At 36.1% G+C, this 13,493-nt stretch overlaps 1 protein-coding gene across 3 annotated transcripts in view; it reads right to left on the bottom strand.

The window, feature by feature from the left end:
- Positions 1-13,493, bottom strand: part of LOC122145317 (LIM domain containing preferred translocation partner in lipoma) — an 81,182-nt gene that overhangs the window by 60,538 nt on the left and 7,151 nt on the right. The window contains exon 1 of one of the 3 annotated variants that reach the window (XM_042758260.1): positions 9,396-9,883. The exons of the other annotated variants lie outside the window; for them this stretch is intronic. The gene's annotated coding sequence lies outside the window, so the exon portion shown is untranslated. Of the gene's footprint in view, positions 1-9,395; positions 9,884-13,493 lie in introns of those variants that run through there. 3 annotated transcript variants of the gene reach the window in all.

Genomic DNA, 13,493 nt, shown 5'->3' with positions numbered 1-13,493 from the left:
TGTCTTTTGTTCATTGGTAATTTCCCAGTCTTTGATTTCTATAAGATGAGAGTGGGGCACATACAGTAAACGTTTCTTACTTTAGGGGCTGTTTTATGACAATGTTTTCAGCCAAATACAGGAAACTTTTTATGCGTTTTGACTGTTCGCTTACACAACAGCGGCGTTTTGTGGACTGAAAACGCATATTTTTTAAAATGCGTTTCAAAGTGCAAGTTTGTGAAAATGGCACAATTATAATTTCCGTGTATACACCCAATCTTTGAAAACGGTGATGTCATGCACGTGCATAGTACGTGTTAGGTATGTAGACATGCGCAGTACGTGTCAATTTTAAAGGCAAGTGCGAACAAACATATACAACAATGGCGAAGTACATGGTACTGCTGTTGTTGCTCAAGACTTTGCTAACGCTTCTTCAGCAAAGTGTGGATTTACTTCACCAATATTACAACCAACAGTGGAGAAGCATCATATAAATCATATAATCGTAACTTTCCTACAGGTACTGTTTACTAACAAGGTGTCGTGTTAACGTACAGTAGCCTTAGTTCAAGCATTAACATTAAAAGAACTGAAGGATTGTTGTTTACCAGCACAGATGATACAACCAGGATTCTAGCCAAAGCTCTTCTATTCTGTTTCACAACAGCACAAAAGAAACAACTTGAGAAAATCTATTGAATGAAAACTCCCACTCTCACTCTCCCATATGAAATCATTACAAAGGTTATAGATGAGGACCACTGACTGAATCATAGAGTGGTCCAGGAAAGTAAAACACTTACAATTTCAATAACATGTACATTCAAAACCCCCTTTGGATAAACATAATAACGATAACTGCCAATTCTCACTAACTCAAAGCCTGTGCTTGCATTTGACTCCAATGCACATTCAGAAAAATCAGCCAGATAGTTTCAAAATGTTCTGATCAGTGTAACTCGGGATCAGAGGCTATGAGGCCGAACAAATTTGATTATGAAGCTCAGAGAACAAACCTCACACTTGAATCATTTTCCTGTGAGACTCCAGGGAAGTCCAGATTCATATGGTAATCCTTACTTACGTCAATGCAGCCAAAAATTTCAATAGTTTACTGACTAATGAGTGATGACCTGACAGTATTTACTCAAGTATCACTATTTCTTTGGACTTAAAAAATAATAGAAAGGTAAAATCTGGTTTGGAGAAGCCATATACGAATACACACTTATATTCACACATATAATATATAAGAAAAATATTAATATAAATAATATAAGACTTAATGATATAGAAGTAAAAAGTTTGGGTCAGTAAAGTTTTATTTAAAAAAATAAAAATAAAAAAACTTTTATTCAGCAAGGACGCATTAATTTGATCAAAAGTGACAGTAAAGACTTTTACATTCTTACAAAAAATTACAATTTCAAATAAATGAGCTTCTCTAGAACTTTCTTTTTATCAGAGAATACAGAAAAAAATGGTTACACTTTATTTTACAGTACGTGTACTTATATGTACTTATAGTGTACTTACAGTGTATTTATCTAAGAAAGTTCTTGTAATACAAGGTAACTACATGGGGTAGGGTTAGGTTTAGGGCTAGGTTCAGGGTTAGTACCTAGTTATTACATAGTTATTGTAATTACTAAAATAAGTACATAGTATGTACATGAGGAACAGGACTGTAAAATAAAGTGCTAGTGAAAAAATGTATCAAAGTTTCCACAAAAATATTAAGCAGCACAACTGTTTTCAACAATAATAATGTTAGCATATTAAAATGATTTTTGAAGAATCATGTGGCACTGGAGTAAGTCTGCTGAAAATTCAGATATGCTATTTTAAATGTCAAATGATAATAATGATATTTCACCAGATTTTAATTTGTACTGTATTTATGATCAAATAAATGCAGCCTTGGTGAGACTTCACCGACCTCAAACTTTTGAACTGCATGTGTGTGTTTGTCTATATATATACATACTACATACATTGATTAGATTTAAAGAGGTCATATGATGCGATTTCAAGTTTTACTTTCTCGTTGGAGTGTTACAAGCTCTTGGTGCAAAAAGAAGAGCTGTAAAGTTGCAAAGACTAAAGTCTCAAATCCAAAGAGATATTCTTTATAAAAGTTAAGAGTCAACCACACACCCCTAAAATGGCGCATTCTAACATGCCCCCACATGTCTACATCACAGTGTGGAAAGATTTGCATAACACCGCCCAAATGTTCACGCAAAGAAAGATGGTTTAACTTTGATTCTTGCTGTTGCTGCCGGTGCCATGTCGTGGAGCCATCATTGTAACACATGGAGTCTCTTGGCTTACGACTCTGCAACATTCACATCTTCCATGAACACTCAAATTGCTTTGAAAATAAAAGCTGCTTTTGATAAAAGCATCCCTTGCCAGACATCAGCTGTGTGATGCAGGAAGAGGGAGAGAGAAAAAATAAAAAGAGACACGGGAAAGAGAAGTGTCCACTGGCAGGTGCTGGCAGCACGGTGTGAGGGATAAGGACTTCCTGCCAAGTAGATGATTTGGGTCAGTAGGTAATTGCATTCCTGGATCACAGAGGGCTCGGTGGCAATTAATCCTGGCTGTAAGCCACTTGAGCAGGGAACACGTTCACGGTGCAGTGGCAACTGTGGTCAGAAAGAGGGCCTGCCTGCTCCGGCCAGCATTCTTGTCCCCTCAAGAGACAATGCTAAACACAAACTACAATACTTTTTGCATCCTCTTGAGGTAAGAGTGCACTGCAGGTGTGTACATATCCATAAATCATCTGGCTGGCAAATATCATGCAACAATACAAATGTTCACATTGTGTCCATCGACTTCCAAATTAACGGAGGGGGGGAAATCAAATAACATGAAGTATCTTTAATTTGCAAAGCAAATTTACTGGATAATTCAAAAACCAGCCTCATGCTATTTAATAACAATTAGTCATTGAATTTCCAGCAAAAATTACTGGGACAATTACAAAATAATAGTGTTTGCTATAAGTAAAGTAAAATATTTTTTAAAACACATGTAAGAATAGCATGTTTAATGTATTTTAGATTGAATGAAGGTCATGTCATTGACCTAACTATATTACGATACACATTTTACCATTCAAAAGTATGAGGTCAGTAAAAAAAATTTTCCCCATGTTTTTAAAAGTCTTTTCTGCTCATCAACGCTGCATTTATTTAATCAAAAATACATTAAAAACATTAATATTGTGAAAAACTTATTACAGTTTACAAGAACTCTTTCTATTTTAATATATTCTAAAATATAATTTATTCCTGTGAGGGCTGAGTTAAATATTCAATATCAAGTTTTATATATCAGTTTTCAGTGTCACATGATTCTTTCAAAATTATAATATGTGGTGCTCAAATAACATCCACTGATCCACAGGAAATTTCATAAGAACAGCATTTATTTGAAATACAAATCATTTGTAGCATCATTAATCTTTACTTTATAGTCTTTACTGCAACTTTTTTTTAAATGAATGCATCCTTGCTAATAATAATAATAATAATAATAATAAATAAATACTTTTCTTTAAAAAAATAAAAATAAATCTTACTGACTCCAAACTTCTGAATAGTAGTGTACCTTTTCTGTAAACATTACTCATTACTGATAATATAATATACATATAAGATGCTAGTCATACGTCCCACCAACATCTCTAAATGATTGGGGAAACAAGCAAAAACAGGAAGGAAACATATAAGAACTCATATACAGTCAGGTGGTCATTATCAAAAAAAAAAAAAAGCCCTGTCAGCATGATCAGGACTTCTCGTATCATGCCAAAGGGGTTTATTTTAGGACAATGACCAGATGAATGTACATTATTCATCTTAATACATGGCTACTTACCAAATTAGTTTGTTTTATTGTGTGATGGAAAGAGACTGATTCAAGAGACCTGAAATTAGCACTAGGGAAGTATCAGTATTAAAATCCTGGCAGATACAACAAGCTGATTATTTTCATGTTATGCCTTTTCTTTTTGGATGGCAAGTAATTGATGGAGGGTGGGTTTGTTTATGATGGCAGTGGTGGTTAAAAAGGGTCATTTTTATTCTCTATAGCCCTTAGAACACTTTGCCCCTCTATTTAATATCTCATTATAGCTCTTTCTAATTTTTTTCTGGCTCCAGTATTTTTTGCATTGTACTTTGTAATAATAACACTTTCTATAAGCATTGCACTTTAAGAGGCTTTTAAATCAATCCAAAGATTAGAGACATTTGGGAACACAATGTTAACTTTTAACTTTGCAATTGGAGGGTGACAGCAGACAGTTGATCTATGACTCATTCTACTCTATATGACATTTATGACCTGAAAATACCTTCCCTAAATATATAAAGCAAATGAATCAACACACATGAAAGAAAGAAATAAAAGAAAGAAAGAAATAAAAGAAAGAAAGAAAGAAAGAAAGAAAGAAAGAAAGAAAGAAAGAAAGAAAGAAAGAAAGAAAGAAAGAAAGAAAGAAAGAAAGAAAGAAAGAAAGAAAAACATTTGATGACCATGAAACCAATCCGCAGCTGAGTGGATGAAAATAAACGGGCCACTGGAGCATATCTTATGTCAGAACAGAATGTGCATGACTGAATATTGGTTAAGGATGTGAAAAAAATACAAATTAAAAAAATTAATAATTACATAATTTATTATGTCTATATTGTATTTCTATAATAACAATAATAAAAAAATATTATTTTAAATGATTGATTAATGGATTAGTTGACAGGTCTTATTTGAATATAATTTTCAAGTTTGTTTAGACATGATTTAACCATGTATTGAAGACGCAAATCAAAACACTATGGTAAAAGAAGCTTTTATAAAAGAGTGATGTAAATAAAAATACAAAATAAAAAAAATGAAAAATACCAGTTCAATTTTTTTTAGACTGTTAAACATATAACATTAAAAAAAAATTGCTGTGTATGCGCTCAATGGGATGGTTTTAAATCAATTTAGACAGCTTTTTAAAAACTAATAAATTAATTAATGGATAATTGATTAACTGCCGTGGGCTATTTCAAACAAATATCATTTTCAAGCTTGTTTCGGTCCGTTATCAGTTTTAGCTCTTGAAAAGCCATAGGATGCACTCACACACACAAATAGGCTAAATGTGGCTGGTTAAATTTTTTTCCACAGCTACATCCAAAGCAGAGAATTTGCCACTTTGTTTAGCTCTAAAAAGCTCCATATTTGTGATTTAAGCCTGAAAATGTTTTCCAGAAATGGGCCCATACTTGCTGATCCATCCTAAAGCCAATGAGCCAGAGGAATGGCTGGCACAGTGCTGGTGCAGAAACAAATATTACTGCTACTCTAGCTGCGTCTCCCAGCAAGCTATCATTTAACAGGCCAAGATCTACTTCTCCTCTGGGGTTACGATCTAGGCTTTTGGGTTGCTCTGTTTTAAAGCCAACAAACCTCATAACAAAATAGCAGGACTAGTGAAATGGCATCTGTTAGTCTGGCACATGCAACCTTTTGAGCCGGGCTCCATTAACAGCCTGTGCGTCAGAAGAAATTAATCTGCCAGCGACCTCTGATACCAAAAGAACAGGGCTGAGGCTGAGGCTGAGCCCCCAGAGGTGGAGGATAATGCCTTTTTTGGCAGATCACAAAACTGCGCCTTTGCAGCGAGGGGATATAATGATAACATTACTGTTAGAAATTGGCATTTTTAATCTGACCTAAAGACCGTAGGGCTCTATGACAGATTAAAAAGTGCTAATGGATCATAGTCTTTCAAAGCTCAAAATCTGTGATTACGTACTTCTGCTTTCTGCATAGCCCATAAAGCATCCATTAAATATTAAAAAGTTAACACCTCACTTGATATGAAGCAAATGCCGTTTAATCAAAAATAATGCGGTAAAAGTAAACAGACCACAAGAGGCCATATGCTATCTTGATTTAACTGAAAACAAACACCAGAAATTTCTCAAACTGGAGACAAGAATATGTTAGGAAACAAAGGCCAGCGCTGAGAAGCAAGTGCACACAGATTAAAATCTTAATCCAGTTTCTAAAGACAAGGTGGAGGATTCTCACAGCAGTGCTAGCGTAGCTTGTGCAACCATATTTCAGTGTGTCATAGAAGAAAAATTACTCAGTTCTCATAACAAAAGAGCCAAACAACAAGACAGTTCATTATGAGGGAGGTTCCGGTCTCCTTTTAAAACAAATCCCCAGGCTTTTTAAAAGGAAAAGTTAGCAATCCAACGTCTCGTTTAATGGTAGCACTTGTTACTGCCCTCTGATTAATTAAAAACTAAATTCAAGTGTTCACCATCACCTAACAAGATGAGTCGTCACACATTTGGGGGATGAATAAATAAAACGAAAGTTAAGAAAAACTTTGCTAGTCAAGATAAAACAGAGCGATGATTTATGAATAGTTAAATGTTTTGACTGATGCTAAGTGCTCCAGCTGCTGTTTGCACTGGCTCCAAACTGAATTAAGACAAACATTGAAGAGTTTACAGTAAACTTTGCCTGAAGCCAACCAGCACTGGATATGAAGACCCTTCAGTACTGTTGAGCGAAAAGTAATGAGATTATAATACCGCTCTATCATTAAAGTCAAGTATATCGCACCTCACGGCTATGGAAAATCCCATTAAAGTCTACCTTTCCCTGCCACAGCTATGGGGTGGTACCAGAGGAATGTGAAGGTGTAAACAGCTAAACTGTTGGTTTACTAGCGGTCAAGAATAAAGGTGGTGGGATGCAGTGTGCTTAAACTAAAGATATTCCTATTAAACTGAGCACAGATATAGGTAGATTTACTTCACCAACTTCCAGAGGCTTAAAACTGGTAAGACTCTGTATGTGCTATTCTAGATGTTAGGGCTGTGCAAAAAATCGAATACGATTTTCATGCGCATCTCTTCAGTAAAGACGCTCCTGTGATTAGTAGTATATCTCCAGCACGTGCGTTAAGATCAGGGTTGCCAGGTTTTCACAACAAATCCTGCCCATGTGCTTCTCAAAACTATCCAAAACTATCCCAATCTGGTATTGCGTTTCCAGGAGGTTTCCCCCGATAAAAATGCATCCCGGGGTTAAAATATGCGTTTTTTGGCAGGGTTGCCCTGGTAATATTCACATTTTAGGGGCTAAATATCACGTTACTGGTATTGAACATGGTGTCATGGAAAAACCATTTGTTGTCGCGGACATGAAAAACAACTGCAGAGACTTGGCAACACTGGGTTCATGTGGTGTGGAGCTTTTGGGGCATTACTAGCGCACTACACAGAGCCGTAGTCCACCGACAAGCTACACACAAATCACTTTCAAAAATAGACGACAAAAATTATGAAAAGAATCGCCTGCGATTTTAAAAATTGATGGTTTGTGGTGTTGGGTACAATGATTAAGTGTGCAAGGAAGGATTACATTGTGTACACCAAGAAGGCAGAGTCTTCTGACATGATTACGCCCCGGTATCGGCTCTGTGTAGTAAAATGTCAACCAGTGTTGCCAAGTCTGCGGGTTTGTTTTTTCATGTCCGCGGGACGGTTTAAATGCAAAAAACTTGACCAGTATTTGAGCTTTTTAAAGTTTCCCTTAAAGGCGTATACCCAATACCAATAACGTGAATATTTAGCCCCTAAAGATGTGAATATTACCAGGGCATGTCCCTGACAAAAAAACTTATATTTTAACCCCGGGTTGCAAATTTTTATCGGGAAACCTCCTGGAAACGCGTGATTGGGCTAGTTTTGGACTAGTTTTGAGAAAGCAACTGGGCAGGATTTGTTGTGAAAAACCTGGCAACCCTGATCTGAACGCTATTTTTGTGCTGGAGATATACTACTAATCACAGGAGCGTCTTTACTAAAGAGATGCGCATGAGAATCGTATTCGATTTTTTGCACAGCCCTACTAGATGTGGTGACTGTGAGCTACGCTTCATTTTGGTTTTTCACAAATAGCATGACCAAACAAAGATAACTGAACATTTTGGCACATTTTGTTCTCGTCCATGATTTTATAATAATTGAATGGATTGTTATTCTTACACTTGTTGATTTAGGGATTTTTGACATATTAGACAAAAAAGTTGCAAAATGAAAATAATACTTAAAAAAAAAGTTTATAACAATAATAATAATACTTGTTTGTGATAATAATGTTTTCTAATTTTATATGTGTGTGTGTGTGTGTGTGTGTGTGTACAGCTCCATACATGAAAATAAATTTTGAATTATTATTATATTTTTTAATTTTGTGTTATTTTTTGTGATAATTTTGTTTTATGATTTTGATTTTTTGCTGGTCTCTTAATGGGTAATGGGTACCTGCTTAATGTTCAAGGAGAAAAATGCAGTTCTCAAGGAAGAATTTACAATCTCATGCGTCATTACACCACTGAACAGGCAGAGCAGTATGCTAGGCATGAGGGAGATGAGACGCCCAACTCAGAAAAGCTCTGTGCATGCATAATAACTGTATTTAGTTCAAATTCATGATTGTAAAACACTTGTATTTGTTCTGCTCTTCTGGACCTTGCACGGACAACAGCATCTGGCTATCGGTCCCCAGGAAGACTGAGTTTGAGAGCTCAATAGAATAGTAGCCTATAGAATATGGTTAGAGAAACACACTGCCCTTTCCTGAACAAATTCAGTCCTTCTTAATGCAAATAAACTCTCCCGCAACCACGTATTTGAGCTTTTTAAAGTTTCCCTTTAAAGGCAGTATAGCTCAACATACTTGTCAGTAGTTCTCAGTTGTTCTTAACATGATTAATTAATTCATTAAACAATGTTTTCTCATCAGATATTATTAAACACAGAAAAGAGTCACATAACCATCCAAAAAGACCTATGACATGCAAAGCCATCTCTGAGCAAAATAAAAAGCACACGTCACAATAAAATATCTTATTTTAGACTTCAATAAAAATCCAGCCTTGGCCGACAGAATAGGAAGGACATCTATTTGTATACAGAATGAGGAAGTGTTTCTAAGCCCACTGAAGGTTGTTCTTTAAATTCACAGATTTAAATAAAGCTCAGACCCATGTGTTGAGCAAAGTACAAGCCAATTAATTTTAACTGTTCAATTGTACATCAGCTGTACAACCTTAAACAATTGTATGAATGACTAAATATAAGTAATTCAAAACCTACAGGAAAATATCAGGTGGCTCCTACTAACAAATGCACCGAAAAAAAAGAAGGCCATAAACAGCAGCCTCTTTAAATACCTATATATTATTTGTTTTAAGCTATACTTCCGCTGTGAAGAGAATAACTGCAATTATAAACAAGGGTAGAGCGATGTGCCACAGGATTGCAGACAAAAACATCCACAACTGAATAGAATAGAAGAGAATAGAAAAGAATACTCACAGCATCCCATGTGTCTATGGACTAGAGAAGCCCTCAGTAAGGAGGACCCAACGCCAGGCCCTTATGCTGGTAAAATGACTCACAGTGCTTCTTCCTGCTGCACTGTGGAGTCATGAGGAGGTAAACATTTCCAAATATGGAAATAAAAATAGGCGAAAGATTGGGGGCAAAATTCGATTCGGCTTGCTTTTTTGGTCTGGAATGCCACTCTTTTTCACTGGCCAGAGTCACATAGAAGCCAAGACTGTGGTTTGTACCATTTGCAGAATAACAATGGTAACTGCTGGGAGTTATTTAAGAGGGGGGCAAACAAACCACAGTATCTAAAAGTACTCTCGAATGCCTACAGAGAGGACAACACAACTGAACCACAAGACCATTAGACAGCACTATGCCAATGATCCACACAAACACACTGGAAACTATTGTATTACTATTGTATTATTCTAATACACTTATTTTATCAATGCATAGCACACCAAATCGTATTTTAAAAAAATATTTATTTGTAGAGTAAACGTACATGATATATGAATGTTCAATGAATAACAATGTTGTCTTTACATTTTTTTGATAGTTTGTTTTGACTGATCCATATAAAACATGATATATGAATGTTCAATGAATAACAATGTTGGTCCACCGTGGTACATGGAATGCTGTGGTCCCGTGGGTCCCCTGTAACTTCGGGCCCACCATGGCCCCCTGATATGACTCGAGCAACCTGGGCTACCAAGGGGAGCCATCGCTGCGGTACCAGTCCCCTACGGGCCTGGCCCGGCCATCCCTCCCCTGTTCGCCTCCACCAGTCCACCTCACTCCTGGTCTTTTGTTTTTTTGGTTATTTGTTTTGAGGAGCATTCTGGAAGTGCTCCTTAGGGGGGGGTAGTTGTCACGGTGTTGTTCGGTGTCCCATGGGTGGCCACTAGAGGTCCATTCCCTCTTATCGTCCACCCCACCTAGAACTGCATTCCATAGTTTGTCTTGTCATCACTGCTCATGCATTGCTGTCCGTGGTATAATTCATGCACTCAGCAATTCCCGTTAGCATTGTCATTTCTCGGTGTATACATACCCGGTTGTTCTGTGCATGTCACGGAAGTCCTTGGTTACATGTCACCTGTTTTATACTGGTTCCCCTGGTTCTTGTTTCGGATGTTGTCGATGTTTCTTGTTTTTGGACGGATTACCTGGATTTTGAACGTTGCCTGGGAGTTTTCTGATTTGGATCACCCCATAAAACACATGCGTTTGGATCTACCTGTCTGTGTGCGTGTCGTGACAATATATATATATTTTTTTTTTTTTTTTTTTTTTTACAGTGTACCTTTATCAGCTTTTTGTGCTTTCTGGCACTTGACAGTTTAAATTACCATCCACTTTTTTATTTAATTGTATATGACATTGGCCCAATGCACAAAAAAAAAAAAAATGCAAAAGAAAAATGCTAAAAATGTTAAAAAAAAAAACCAAAACAAAAAAATATCAATCAAACAATATTGATTTATTTATTTACCTATCTATTAATCTGTACGTCCATCCGCGTGGAGGGTTGTGGGAATGCTGGTGCCTGTTTATTATAATCATCGGAAAATATATTTTGATTGTTGAGGGCAAAATATGACAGATTTTCTTGTGAGACTCAACAAAAAAAATCCCCATTTCTGTTTGTCGAATGAAGGTGAGTAAGTGTAAAACTATCCCTTTAAGAAATGTTCAGTATGGAATCATTCCTTTGTTTTGTCTGCACACTGAGCAAAGGGATGGAATGGTTGTTCTTCGCTATTCCCATGTATAGAAAAGACTGCAGGGACTGACCAAACATAGGAATCAGGGTGGGCGCTCAATCAACTAGAGCACCTAGGAAGCCTACTTCTAAAGCTTTTCTGACAGGAATCATTATTAGACCTGTGAGTAAACCTGTATTGCGTGTAGTGTGATGATTATTAGAATTATCAGCTGTTTTGGGGAAAATATAGCATCCTGTTTAAAGAAACAGAGTGTTTTCTGAGAATGTTGACTTATTTTACATCTTCTGCTGATAAGGTGTAGCTGAGAGTTTGGCTAATAAGGTAACTAACAAGCCAAGACCCGATTTGACCCTATAAAGCGGTCACAATTGACAAATAATTGTCTTCTGGTCACTCATGTGCAAATGTTTCCAGCCATCTAGCATCACTGTGCAGAGTTTAATTTGAAAGCCAAAAAAACCTACATTCACAGACGAATAAACACAGCATGTATCAGCACTGATTGCCTCACATAAGGAGCAGAGCTCTGTGATATTATAATCATAAAGATAGCAAATGTAATTAAAACATATTCAAGCTCTGAATGTCTAATCTTTCGCAGACAAGAGAATTGTTTATACGAAACAGAAGTCTTTACTAATCCACACAAAGCAAATGGTGGTTTAGAACAGAGGAGGCTGGTATTTCTTTATAACTTGGGGGGGGGGGGGGGGTTTCTTATGCATTTCGATAGGATTTCACTCTGCCGAGCTAAAATAGCCCTTTCTTGCCTATGAATCACAGAGGGGATTTTAGAAGTAATAATAACCCATTTACAAGGGGGTTAAAGGGGGTTAAATGGTGTCAGTGAGAGTGATTCAGGTGATTAAATATGCCTAATGTAACTCTGGCCCTGCACTCCCTCAGAGGAGAGCTGGCCAGCCCAACCCACAACTGAGCACATCACTGTGGGATTTTGATTATTTTGGCATATATGTATCCCTTTTTAAATGTGATGTGATTTCCATGCTGATACAATATAGTGACAGGCTGATACTTCAGGAGTATATGGTCATTTTGAGATGATCAGCATCTCCCATTAGTCATGCCAATACTGAACAAAAATTACATATATGTTATAATACACAGACATAAAAAAAAATAACTAGATCAACAAATAAATAAATAAAATTCCACAATTTTTATGAATGAAATAAGCTTTTATATGGACTTTTTTACCAGTGTAAAAATAAACTGAATATTATATTTAAAAAAATAGTAATAAATTACAAATAATCTCATATGTTTATTATTAATTCTTCACACATATTAGAATGAGACACGTCCTTTAGATTATCCGTAAAAATCATATATTATTTGATGACTAATACAAGGTCTAAATCATTTGCGAATGTCACTGCCTTTCCAAGGAACATGAAAAATGAAAAAAAAATAAAAAAAATAAAAAATAACTTTTTTTTTTTTTTTTAAATCAGAGATGGCATGAATCACAACAGCCAGAAGATCATCGCTCCTGAGATTGTGCTAACAAACTCTGCTTTTAATTGTTTTTTTCAATGGCTTAGGATAGGAGACTTTTTCTTAATCATTATTTTTGTCTAAACAAACATGCTTGAGAAGCAAATTTATTTTGTTTTAAGGATGTTAGATATTCTTAATGCAAAACAAGACCAAAATACTGATTGCAAATAAGATGCGAATTATTGTTGCATTCTGTATTTCAGTAATATTGGCATATATATGTTCATAAAGTTTTTGCACAGCTTCAACACATTTGTTCAACCAAGTGTAGAAAAGCACTTATCTGTTGTTAGGAATGTGCAAAACTACACTGAATTTCAGTCAGAGTTGTGTGACATCCACCATTTACGGATACCATAGGAATGAATGGGAAATGTCGTAAGCTGTATCCTACCTGTCGCAAAAAGTCAGTGACTTCTCTTATAAAACGCCATTTTTTTCAGTGTAAACTAGTCCAATCCAAAAGTATTGCTCAGTGTAAAACATGTTGGAGATTCATTAAATTATACGATGTTTCCTCTAAAAAGCTGTTTATTCAGCCTGGTGAAGCCTCTCCTCCATTGACATCCTTTCAAAAAAACGGCCTCTGGTCACTGATCTATATAAATGACTGGATCGCTCAACGCGTTCTAAACTGTCACACCGGAAGTGTTTGAACCGCCATCTTACTTTTCCCTACCAGTGAGCACCATTGACTGACAGCTAAAACACTGACTTAAAATCACCAGATTTGAAGCGTATCAGTCACACAGGATTAGTTTTTAAAGGGGTCATATGATGCGATTTCAAATTTTCCTTTCTCTTTGGAGTGTTACAAGCTCTTGGT

Source organism: Cyprinus carpio, chromosome A6, assembly GCF_018340385.1.
Source record: "Cyprinus carpio isolate SPL01 chromosome A6, ASM1834038v1, whole genome shotgun sequence".
NCBI classification, from domain to species: Eukaryota; Metazoa; Chordata; class Actinopteri; order Cypriniformes; family Cyprinidae; genus Cyprinus; species Cyprinus carpio.
Note: the sequence above shows the minus strand (reverse complement) of the source record. Positions and strands in the feature narration are given on the sequence as shown.